General features: G+C 38.3%; 1 long non-coding RNA gene across 1 annotated transcript; it reads right to left on the bottom strand.

Annotated features, from left to right (window-relative positions):
• Nucleotides 1–5,563: 5,563 nt before the first annotated feature.
• On the bottom strand, nt 5,564–11,382 carry LOC145541916 (uncharacterized). Its single transcript, XR_014079409.1, has 3 exons — nt 8,674–11,382; nt 6,994–7,091; nt 5,564–5,705 (listed from the first exon to the last, which is right to left on the bottom strand). It is a non-coding gene; the product is annotated as an uncharacterized LOC145541916 (long non-coding RNA).
• Between the last annotated feature and the right edge of the window lie 1,657 nt (nt 11,383–13,039).

Below are 13,039 nucleotides of genomic sequence, written 5' to 3'. Positions count from 1 at the left end.
AATAAGCAAAAAGACACAATTTCCATTGCTTCCTTGTGCCGAAGGGACAGATAGATTTCACCATGGCATTGAAGTCTGCATGACCTGCTTCCAGTCTCAGGGAAAGGTGCCTCATCCCCTCCTCTGCTGTACCTACTCTGTTTTCCACCAACTCAGAACCTTCCGGGACTTCCCTGGTAGTCAAGTGGCTAAGACTCTACACTCCCAATTCAGGGGGCCTGGGTTCGATTCCTGATCAGGGAACTGGATTCTGCATGCAACACCTAAGCCTTGGCACAGCCAAATAACACACCATTTACTTTCTTACTCACATAAGTTTGCATCTGACATCTTTCCAGACAGGAAAGAATATCAGAATTAACATTTATTGAGCTCATTCAATTTGCCGAGCATGTCATCTGCACAGCATTTCAAAGATATAAGGATGATTGTCTTTATTTTGCAGGCGAAGAAACAGAGGAAGAGAAAATTGTCCAGACACCTGGCCATGATTGATGATGTAGCCTGGTTTAAAAATCTTTGTCATTTTTCCTGTGTGGAATGCCCTACACCTATTTTTTTTTTTTTTTGCCTGAAAACTTCTTTAAATCTTACGTTAAGTTTAGCTTTTCTCCAAAGGCTTCAGGCAGAAGAATGGACTTTTTATGGTGTCATAATACCTGTTGGAGTGGTCCCAGAATTTCTGTATGGGGAGCTCCAGGAAGCAATACATTTGAAAGGGAAGGAGAGTGGGGACAGGCATCTTGAAGCTTTGTTTACATAATGAGTACACTGTCTCTAATCTATGTTTTATGCTCATGAAGATGATGTGGTTGCAAATGTCCCCAGATAGCCTATTTGTTGGTCTTGCAATATGTCCTCTCTCATGATACAAGTTATATTAAAATTTTCTGCTAATATATCTAACTGTCAGGTTAAAACAGTGAGTTCCTTAAGATTCTGCACACCTTATTCATTTTTCTATTCCATGCCCTTGTCAGGGACCTGGCTTTGTGGAGGTACTCAGTGAGTATGGAACGAATGAAAATAGGACTGAATGAAATGGTTATTTCCTGTCATGATAACTCTTTGGAATATTTTTATTCCACTTCCTCAGAAACCAGTTTGGAAATTTGGTGTTTTCAATTATCAAGAACTATAGTTCTAACTATCTGTTAACACTATGCATGGCTATTTTAGTAATTAGGTTTTAATACATTTAAACAAATAGGTCACTTTAATATCCAAAGTCAATGATCCATTCATCCAAGTGAGTGCCATAATTTGCTTCTGAAAAGATAGCTTCACAGTAAATTCACTTCAATCTTTTTAATAGCTAGCTATATTTCTATTATTACAATTCAATTGAAATTAAGCATTTAAAAAAATTAAGCTTGTAACTTGCATAAGTTGGATGAAAATAGTTATTGCCAATTGTGAAAGTTCTAAGAAAACAAATCACCTTGAAGTGGAAAAGCATTAAAAAAAGGATAGGACTATAATTCTCATGGGAAAACTAAGAACTAAGATCCTGATTTGTTATTTCAGATTTTGAGGGAGAAAGTTGATAGAGATCACATGCACATCATTGCATTTTCACACACTCAGTGAAATAAGACAGGAAATAATCATAATATTTTAATTCTCTCACTGATGTTATGATGAACACAGTGACTGCTATTTGAGTTCCTATCAAGCAAAACACTAGATTCTTGGCATAAACTATTTCATGTAAGTACTACAAATATACTCTAAGGTAGATAATGCTCTTCCATCTCTATCGATAAGGACACCGAGGTTCTGATAGTTTACACAGTTGCCTAAAGTAAGGAAATGCGATTTGAGGCCATGACTTGACATGTGTCTTCTATAACTTATCTGATGCCATCTTGCGCTAATATCCATAAATTCTGCTGAGTTATTTCAGACAAAAGTAGCTCTTTAAGTTCACAGTATCATTTAGAATCATAAATATTCATAGAACTTAGTCTTGTAACGCCTGAATTTACTTCATAAAATTTTTTTGAGGTTGAAATAGTGGAACCAATGTAAAGCAGTCAGGATGGTTCAAGGCTTGAAATAAGCACTCAGTAAAATTTATGTGGTGATGACTTATTCCTACCTATCCATTTTTTAGTGATTCATGAAGAAATCAGCTCTGAGAAATCAAATGCCAAGAACCCACAGAGAAATGGCAGAGCCTGATTCTCATTTCTCTGTAAGACCTGGTTACCTAGAGACTGCTGGATAATACATTACTGGAAAATATCACCAAGTATATCCTGGCATGCATATAAAAATAAACAAAGATGATCTTCTCTTCTTGTTGTTTAGTCATTAAGTTGCACCCTTTTGCAACTCCATAGACTGTAGCCCTGCCAGATTCGTCTGTCCCTGGAATTTCTCAGACAAGAATACTGGAGTGGGTTGCCATTTCCTTCTCCAGGGGATCTTCCTGACCCAGGGGTAAAACCCAAGTTTTCAGCATTGGCAGGCGGATGCTTTACCACTGAGCCATCGAGCCACCAAAGAAGCCCTGATTTTCTCTAGGTTAAGGGATATATATTTTCAAAAACCCACTTGTGAAAGTTGGGTTTCATAAACCAGCAGCATATGTATCACTTGGGAACTGGTTAGAGATGCAGGCTCTTGAGCTCTCCACAAGACTTGCCAAATCAGAATTTGAATTTTAACAAGATTTCCAGTGATTCATAACCCCATTAAAGTTAGAGAAGCTCTGCTATAACACATCTCAACATGGAAGCAAAAGAAAGATTTGGAAGATGGGCCATGGGGTAAAGGAGACCTGGGTTCCAACCCTATCTCCACAATTTGCTAGTTGTAAACCTTGGACAAGTTCTCTGAAAGATTAAATGTTATAAATTATTTAAAGCACTGAGCACAATATGGAAATCTTAACTATTATAACAATTAAGGCAGACCCAACTAAATTCAGATTAAGAGGCATAATTTGCATGACAATGGGAAGATTTGGGCATGAATCCAAAACTTCCATCTTCCTAATGAAAGTAAGATTTACAAAGCAAAAATTATAAGGGTAATTATGAAACATGTAAGTTTAGTTACAAAAATTATATATATATATACACACACATATATTTATATATTTCTCAGCTGTACACAAGATATTTATTATCATTCATTATGATTCCCAAATAAATATCATATTAATGCAGGAAAAAGAAACCTGATCCAAGAGTATATTTTGGACTCTGTTCACTAGCCATGGCTAGATTCTTAATTGACCATATTATGGCATAAATCAAATTGTGTAGAAATGTACATTTTTCATTTGAGGAGTGGAGAATTAAGTCAGTGTTAGTCCTTATCTTATTGTATTAATTTTCAGTGTATTTAAAAATTGGAGCTTTGATGAAATTATCTCTTCCCAAAAGTTTTGAAAAGAGCTTGGCCAAATAAAAGTGAAATAATCTAGAGAACTAGATATGGCCCATAGCACAGCAGTAGATAATGTTAACTAGAAGAGATGATGAAGTACCCGTAAGTTTTAGGAGAATTAGCTTCTCTTTGGCAAGAACGAAGTTATTTTATTACCCGAACTTCACCAAAGCTTTTAAAGACTCAGTGTATCATTTTCTACATTTGGAAAGTAATGAAATTATGATGATCATTTATGAAATGCTATTTTAAAGCAATTTTTTGGATTTGGAAGCATATTCTATCACTATAAATGTAATATGATTAAATGGGCCAAATGTTAGCCCTTATGAAGAACACTATGAAATAACCACTTTATAAATGAAAATGGGAGGACCTTCCTGTACCAACCATGCCTGGTAGCATCTTATAAATCAATTCCCTGTCACTGAACCAAAATATGTGCTCTTTAAATTTGTTTGCCTGGTGTTATATATGAAAACTGAGTGGTTTTCATGGTGGTTTTAAACCTATGTGATCGAACTTCAGATGGCCTTAACATAGATGGGATAATGAGATAATTATATTACAATTTTTTTCTAAGCACATTCTTCTCCCTATATGGATAATTATATCATCTTTACCTAATTGCTTTTCTGAAAATAATAAGCAAATTATATGCTGCTGACTATAACTGTCAGATTTAAGTCTGCATTTTTCATTATCTAACGTTAGTCTTTAAGTATTCTACATATGATTGAGCCACTGAGGTTAATGTCTAGTTTGATATACCTAATCCTTGGTTCTATGATGAAGGAAATCTAAGGCCATTTAGACAGATTGATTTTGGTGGTTTTAAAATTAATTTGACCTTTTATTTTAAGTTACAAAGAATCCTGGATTGTGACAAAGATCTACTGACCTATTTCTCAACAAATTGTTCACCAATAAAGCTCAGGACTTAATTTTTGGTCATTATAGTAACTCCTCCTTCCATTTATTATCATTTCACACATGGTCCTTTAGGGAATGACTTGTCAGTGCTGATTTTTTGTCACTCTAGAGATCCTTGAAATATTATATTTGATAACCATCCTAAGACCTGATTAAATTGCCTGCAATGAGTCTTTATTTTCTAGAAACTCAGCCAGATAAAGTCCACTACAGCAGTTACAGGCAAGTCAGAATGACTTGCGTCATCCTTCCCTAATCACAGACTGGATAAATCCCCTCTTTCTGATTTTTGAGGTTAATGCATCAGATTTCTCCCTCTCACAATAATTATGCCACATAAGTACTCCATGCTAATATTGCAAGCTTCTTTCCTTTAATTTAAGCTATGCTTAAAAACACTTGAAAAGATCACTGACCTTAAAATTGCTATTATTATATAGAATCAACTTGAATATTCATTGGAAGGACTGAGCTGAAGTTGAATATCCAATATTTTGGTCACCTGATGCGAAGAGCTGACTCACTGGGAAAGACCCTGCTGCTGGGAGAGATTAAGGGCAGGAGGGGAAGGGGGCAACAGAGGAGACAGTTGGATGGCACCACTAGAGTGGACATTAGTTTGAGCAAACTCTGGGAGGTGGTGAGGGACAGGGAGGCCTGGTGTGCTGCGGTCCATGGGGTCACAAATAGTCGGACACGATTTAGTGACTGAACTACAACATATGGAATCAAAATATTTTAATTAGTGTCCACAGATTATTTTCAATGTCTGCAACAAGTTATACAAGGTGCTTAAAAATACCTCTGTATTCCATGCCCTGCTCTCATCTGCAGATACCTTATACCTGAAGTATTGCATAACAGTCCAATCTATCTGCTTCTTTTCTGTTTTCGTCATTTTTTAAGATCATTTATTTACATTTACTTATTCACTTATTTATTTTAACTAATTAATTCATTTATTTAAATTTAATTCATTTAGTCACACTTATTTAATTCATTTATTTATTTCTCATTCATTCATTTGAAATTTTTACTTAGATTTATTTATTTAAATTTAATTCATTTATTTACATTTATATGATTCATTTATTAGCACTATTTTCTGACACCCACTGTATGCTCTGTTAGGGTCTTTAGTACAGTAGAGAGCTAAATGAGACAGAATTTCTGTCCTAAACAACCTTGAAAGCAAATTGACAAAAAAGAATCAAAGAACACACAAAAAATATAAAGTTGCCAGTTTACTAGTGCCAAACAAGATAAACTCTGTAGTTTCATGGGAGTCAGGTTGGAAGCAGGGGTGCCTCAATGGGGAGGTTTGATCTGGGCCTGCAGGTCACGGGAGCACTTGTTGATGAGTACTGTTTGAGCTGAGAGCAATAGGAAGACAAGGTGTTATGTTGGCGAGGAGAAGGGGAACGTCCCTGATGGAGGGTACAGATAAGCAAAGATCTGGTAGAAGAAAGCAGCAGGAAAAAAGAGGACCAATGTGCCCTGATTGCGCAGCCAGTCCTCAGGAGCATGGTCAAGGGGAGGCTGGAGGGCTGGCAGAGAGCTGGGTGTGTCTGACCTTATCATTCAAGGGGAGAAGTCTTGCCTTCAACCTAAGAGCAGCGTGATGGCCCCTGGGGATGGGGGATGATTTTGAAAATTCCCTCTGGCTGCATGAGGAGGGCAGGTAAAGGGAAGAGCAGGGTAGTAATTTGGGGGGGTGGGGTGGGCATTGCTATTCAAATAGCAGGGATTTCATTAATGGTACCTGGGACTAAGGAGAGAGTAGTGGACATGGGGAGAAATGAGTTGATTTGCCAGATTTTTAAGGGCTACACTGAGAGAGGTTGGTGGTCATCCTAAATGTCACTGTCCTGTTATTCGTCTCCAGTGCTGCTTTGCTCTTGTCGTCAACAGATTTGAGCACGAGAATCATTGCCATTGAAATACATACAGCTCTTCCTTGATTTATGATGGTGCTGCATCCTGATAAACCCATCATCAACTGAAAATATCTTTAGTCAAAACTGCAGTAAATACACTTAACCTACCAAATGTAGCTCTGCTTAGCCTTTGATATATGTGCTCAGAATACCTAACACTAGCCTATGTTTGGGCAAAATCATTTAACACAAAGCCCATTTTATAAGGTGTTGACAATCTTGTAATTTTTTGAAATGCTGCACTGGAAGTGGGAAACAGAGTGGTTGTATGAAGGCAGAATGGTGGTAAGTTTATCCATTGTTCACTCTCAGGATCACTTGGCTGACTGGGAGCTTCAGCTGCTCATAAGAGGGGAACTTATCACACATCCCAACCCCAGGAAAAGAGTACAATTCCAAATCTGAAGTTAGGTTTCTACTGAATGGGTATCATGCCATTGTAAAGTAGTCAGTTGAACCATCATCAGTTGGGGACCATCTGTGTCTATGCACCATGCTACTCTTTGGGAAAGTTCCTGCTAGCTTGAAACTCTCTAAGTTGGCATGCAAAACTCTCAATAGAACCCTAACCATCTCATCACTTATTTTCTATTACTCCCCTCAAAGAACTCAAGTATGTAAAAGCTATCTAAAACAGTGTCACATAAATATGAGCTGTATATACTCTCCACTTTTCCTTCATCCCTCATTTTTTTTTCCAGAATCAAATTTCTGCTTTCCTTACCAAAGCACTTAATTCCACTTTGATTGCTTAGACCACATCGATCCTCCTTGCCTTTGTCCTCTCCTTCACCAGGTGGCTCAGTGTGGTAAAGAATCCACCTGCAATGTAAGAGACATGGATTCAATCTGTGGGTCAGGAAGACCCCCTGGAGAAGGGAAATGGCAACTCACTCCAGTGTTCTTGCTTGGGAAATCCCATGGACAAAGGAGCCTACCAGATCACAGTCCGTAGGTTTGCAGAGTCAGACAAGACTGAGCAACTGAGCACACACACACAGCAAGAAAATCGTAAATTCTAAAGTTTAGCTATTGTTATTACAACACACTCATCTAAAATAATGCGTTATTTATTAAAATTATGTATGATTAAGCTTAAATTTCTTTCTCCACTTCAAGTTGGACTGCAGTAACATTGTTTTAATGACTTTACATCATTATTATAATTTGATACCCTTTTCTTCCTTCCTAATTTCTCAGACATTATCCAAATCCAATATTTCTTTCTTTCATCTAATTGCTTATAATGACTTTTCTTTTTCTTTTTTTTATAAATTTATTTATTTTAGTTGGGGGCTAACTACTTTACAATATTGTAATAGTTTTTGCCATACATTGACATGAATCAGCCATGGGTTTACATGTGTTCCCCTTCCTGGACCCCCCACCCACCTCCCTTCCCATCCCATCCCTCTGGGTCATCCCATTGCCCCGGCCCTGAGCCCTTGTCTCATGCATCGAACATGGAATGGTGTTCTGTTTCACATATGATAATATACATGTTTCAATGCTATTCTCCCAGAACGTCCCACCCTCACCTTCTCCCTCAGAGTCCATAAAATTGTTCTATGCATCTGTGTCTCTTATTCTGTCTCGCATATAGGGTTATCGTTACCATCTTTCAAATTCCATATATATGCATTAGTGTACTGTATGTTGTTTTTCTTTCTGGCTTACTTCACTCTGTATAATGGGCTCCAGTTTCATCCATCTCAGATTTTTCAACAAGGCCCTCTGCCACACTCCCCTTGTCAATCCATCTTACGTTACTTTATTTCTTTCTTCTTCATAAAGTCCTGCTTAACATCCTTCTTGCCTTCAGTATGAGGTTGAAACTCCTTAGTGAAATACACACCTCTGGGCAAATACATCCCCTTGGGTTTACCTTCTTCTGCTCCTCTTCCACATTTTAGGCATTGTCCCAATTCTGCTTCTTATCTACTTTTTTCTCATTTGAAACATCTTTCCCCTCCTTTAGCATCCACTGAATTCAAAGCTCAGTGCAAGTCTACTTCTTCTAAAAAACCTAATTCTTTTCTGATATCTTCAGTTAGATATAGTAAAAAAAAAAAAAAAACAACCCACTTCTCTAGGTTTCTATTCATATCTCCCTCACTCTGAGTTCTCTTCATATTCTTCTGTTTGTGTCACGGTTGTGTGATTGGCTGAGTTTTTATACTGCTTAGAGAGGGATTATAACATTCATACCCACCACATAATCTAGCTCAAAGCTGTTAATGGCTGACTGGGTGAATACAGAGCATATTGGAAATAAAGAAGGGTAGGAGTGGTGGCAGGCTTCCCTGGTAGCTCTTCCCTGGTAAAGAATCCACCTGCAATGCAGGAGACCCCGATTTGATTCCCGAGTCTGGAAAATCCCCTGGAGAAGGGCTAGGCTACCCACCCCAGTATTCTTGGGCTTCCTTGATGGCTCAGATGGTAAAGAATTTGCCTGCAACACAGGAGACCTGGATTTGATTCCTGGGTTGAGAAGATCCCTTGGAGGAGGGCATGGCAACCCATTCCAGTATTCTTGCCTGGAGATTTCCCATGGACAGAGGACCCCGTGGGCTACAGTCCATGGGGTTGCAAAGAGTCGGACACGACTGAGCAACTAAGCACATCACAGAGCTGGTGGCACAGAGAGAGAAAAAGAATGATCCAAAAAGAATGATCTAAATTAGAGTGACCAGGTCCTTTTCTGAATGCATAATAAGGCAAAACAAAGTTTCTATTATTTTTCTTTTCCTTGCCCCAAGCATGTTTGAATGACTTTTCCTAAGAAAGTAAGTTAAGTGCCAGAAACCAACCATAAGCAAAATGTTGTGCCTCTAAAACTGGAAGTCTTGTACTATTTACAGGCTTCCATGTAACTCATTCATAAAGAATCTGCCTGCCAATGCAGAAGATGCAGGAGATACAGGTTCCATCCCTGGGTCGGGAAGATTCCCTGGAGAAGGGTATGGCAACCCACTCTAGTAATTTTGCTTGGAAAATTTCATGGACAGAGGAGCCTAGTGGGCTACAGTCCATAGGGTCCCAGAGAATCAGACACGACTGAGCTAATGAGCACACATACACATGTAGTATTTGCACAACTCTTTCTACATTTTATTCTCTTGTTATGACAGTATCTCTAGTTCTAGTCATGATGCACTAAATTAATTCTGATATCCTCTTGTAACGTCTCTAGCATCTTTTTTCAATATTTTTGGATTGCTCTTTCAATATCAATCTGCTCCTTTAATACTTGACCTGGTCCATGATGTGTTTTGAATTTTCTTAAAATTATTACAGATATATAACATCTTTGAGTTTTCTTAATCGCTTTCCTTCACAGAAAAGACTCGTTGCTCTCTCTCTGGTCAAAAGCAGAAGAGAAAAGATGAGAAGAGAAGATTGCATGTCCAAGCAATAATGTCAGGTGTTCTTAGAAACTGAAAACAAAATTTTAAAGTTCAGTATGTGCTTTATTATATATCAGTGCATTACTTTACACATGCTCAGATTTAGTTTTTCCCTGAGCCCTAAAAGAAGATGCCACTGAGTGGATTTAGAAAGGCCAACCAATTTCGCTATTTATAAATATATTATTTTACCAGATGCATTTGTTTCCTATGGCTGCTTTACTAGCTTCTCACAAACTTGAGGGCTCAAAATAACAAACTTAATTCTCTGCCAGTTCTGGAAGCCAGAAGTCCAAAATCAGTTTCACTGGGTTAGAGTCAATGCATCACCAGGGCTGGTTCCTTCAAAAGGCATCAGGAGAGAATCCTTCTCTTTTCCAGCTTCTAGAGGCCACATGTACTTCCTGGCATCATCCAACCACTATCACAGTTCCTCTGCCTCTTCTGTAGTCAGATCTCCCTCTGCCTTCCTCATATAAGAATTCTTGTGATGACATCTTGGACCCATTTGTGTAACTCTAAATAATTCCCCATCTGTAGATCCTTAACTTTATCATGTCTACAAAGCCCCTTTGGCCAAATAAGATACATTCAAGGGTTCTAGGCATATGGACATGGATATCTTTTGGAGCCATCATTTGGCTAACCATATCAGTCTTGTTTCACAAGAGGAGATTTATTATTTTATCCTTTTATTTAAAAATTTTTGAGCGCATATTATAAACAAATTTCCGACAAAGTGCTCTACAGTGGAATGCTGTTATTTAGTCACTAAGTCATGTCTGACTCTTTGTGACCCCATGGACTGAATACGCCAGGCTCCTCTGTCCTCCACTGTCTCCCCAAGTTTATTCAGATTCATGTCCACTGAGTCACTGATGCTACCTATTTCATCTTCTGTTGCCCCCTATCCTTTTGCCTTCAATCTTTCCCAGCTTCAGGGTCTTTTCCAATGAGTCAGCTCTTCACATCAGGTGGCCAAAGTACTGGAGCTTCAGCTTCCACAACAGTCCTTCCAGTGAATGTTCACGGTTGATTTCCTTTAGGATAGACTGGTTTGGTCTACTTGTTGTCCAAGGGACTCTCAAGATTCTTCTCCAGCACCACAAATTGAAAGCATCAATATAGTAAAATGCTAACTTAATAACTGCTAATTTGCAACCTCAGGAATCCCCAGATGAAATTCAAAACTGACCTCCAATCATAGAGGGCAAAGAGAGACTGAAAAAAAAGAGACAGACTTCAGATTGGTAAGTGACAGAGTTAATAAGCAAGGGAACTTATATATAAGGCTTGTCTTGGGTGGCCACAAGATGAGTAGATCTTCTCATCCATCACCGGAATCTTAAAAGTCTATAGGGAGCCCTTAACAGGGCTCAGTCACTTGTTCAGTCTGGATGGTCTCAACAGCCTCTACACTCTCAAGGTTAATTATGTCTAGAAACAACTGCTAGTGTGGGAATAGTAAGCAGAACCTACATCCCAAGAACAGGGGAAGTGGGTGAGAAGCCTCCAGTTGCCTGGACCCAACTCTCAAGTTAATCAGCAGTCATGTCTTCTAGATGACCTCACCCAACAAGAATAAAATACTTTGAAGGTGGAGGAATATTCTTTAGGATTTCTTTAACTTTTTCTAAGTTTCCAATATGTTCTGTAGTATCATATTCACATTGTAATATTACCTGAGTGTTGCAAACCCACTTCACCTCTGAGTCTTACCTAAAGCTCTGGATCCCATCCCCCTATGAACCTGCTGTTTGTACTGACACATAGGACTGATTCTCTAGTGCCAGGCCCAGGTTCCATTTTTACACTGACGTCCAGGCTCCTCTCCAAGACTAATCTACTTCAGAATGTATACCCTGTCCTACATCCCTAGTCTTAGCTCAGTCTGGCTTAGCTGATTAATTCAAAGATCTTATTTTTAGCTGTTGGAAATAGTCTTTGAACAGAATCATTCAGAACATCAGTTGCCAACAAAAATAGGAACAAAAAAGGTGACTTTGTTTTGCTCACCCATGTTGTCATTACTCATGAATTAAGTGTAACTTCAACATTTTACCTATTTTATTTATGCATAGCATTCAGGCACTTAAATCACTTATGATTAATCAGACATTAAAATCCTAAAAGTTTGCTTATTGTCTAAAGTCATTATTTATCATTATTATTGTTATTAGTAACAAGACAATTTAATATGAGTAGCATAAAATGATAATAGAAATCTGAAACTCCAAATATACCTTTTTTTTAAATTGGAGTATAATTGCTTTCCAATGTTGTGTTAGCTTCTGCTGTACAACAATGTGAATCAGCTTATGTGTATACATATATCCCCTCCCTCATGCAGCTCAATACCAAAAAAAAATAACTCAATCATAAGACAGGGTGCTCGGGGCTAGTGCACTGGGATGACCCAGAGGGATGGGATGGGGAGGGAGGTGGGAGGGGAGTTCAGGATGGGGAACACATGTACACCCATGGCAGATCCATGTCAATGTATGGCAAAACCACTACAATATTGTAAAGTAATTAGCCTCCAATTAAAATAAATAAATTTATATATAAAAAATTAAAAAATAAAATACAAGTCCAAGTAGCACAAATAAATCTTAACCATTGTCAAATAAAAAAAAAAAAAAAAAAATGAGCAGAAGACCAAAACAAACATTTCGCCAAAGAAGACCTACAGATGGTCAACAAAAAATGAAAAGATGCTCAACATTGTTCATTATTAGAGAAATAAAAATCAAAGCTACAATGAGATATCAGCTCTCACCTGTCAGAATGGCTGTCATCAAAAAATCTACAAACAATAAATGATGAAGAGGGTGTGGAGAAAAGGGAGCCCTCTTGCACTGTTGGTAGGAAGGCAATGGCATCCCACTCCAGTCCTCTTGCCTGGAAAGTCCCTTGGACGGAGGAGCCTGGTAAGCTACAGTCCACGGGGTCGCTAAGAGTCGGACACAGCTAAGCAACTTCACTTTCACTTTTCCCTTTCATGCACTGGAGAAGGAAATGGCAACCCACTCCAGTATTCTTGCCTGGAGAATCCCAGGGATGGAGGAGCCTGGTGGGCTGCTGTCTATGGGGTCGCACAGAGTCGGACACGACTGAAGCGACTTAATAGCAGCAGCAGCAAATTGATACAGCCGCTACGGAGAACAGTAAGGAGATTCCTTAAAAAACTAAAAACAAATATACCTTTGATATCAAGTCATATTTCCTTGTAATTACACACTAAGTTCTTTCTATCTCTGCAGACTCCTATGATGCTAATTTATTTCTTATGGATAATTATTATACTGTGAAATACAGGGGAATGGTTGGAAGGAAAACTTGTGGAAAGAGAGAAGCTCTGGC

Source organism: Giraffa tippelskirchi, chromosome 3 (assembly GCF_054371585.1).
Source record: "Giraffa tippelskirchi isolate mGirTip1 chromosome 3, T2T-mGirTip1v1.2.pri, whole genome shotgun sequence".
NCBI lineage: Eukaryota > Metazoa > Chordata > Mammalia > Artiodactyla > Giraffidae > Giraffa > Giraffa tippelskirchi.
Note: the sequence above shows the minus strand (reverse complement) of the source record. Positions and strands in the feature narration are given on the sequence as shown.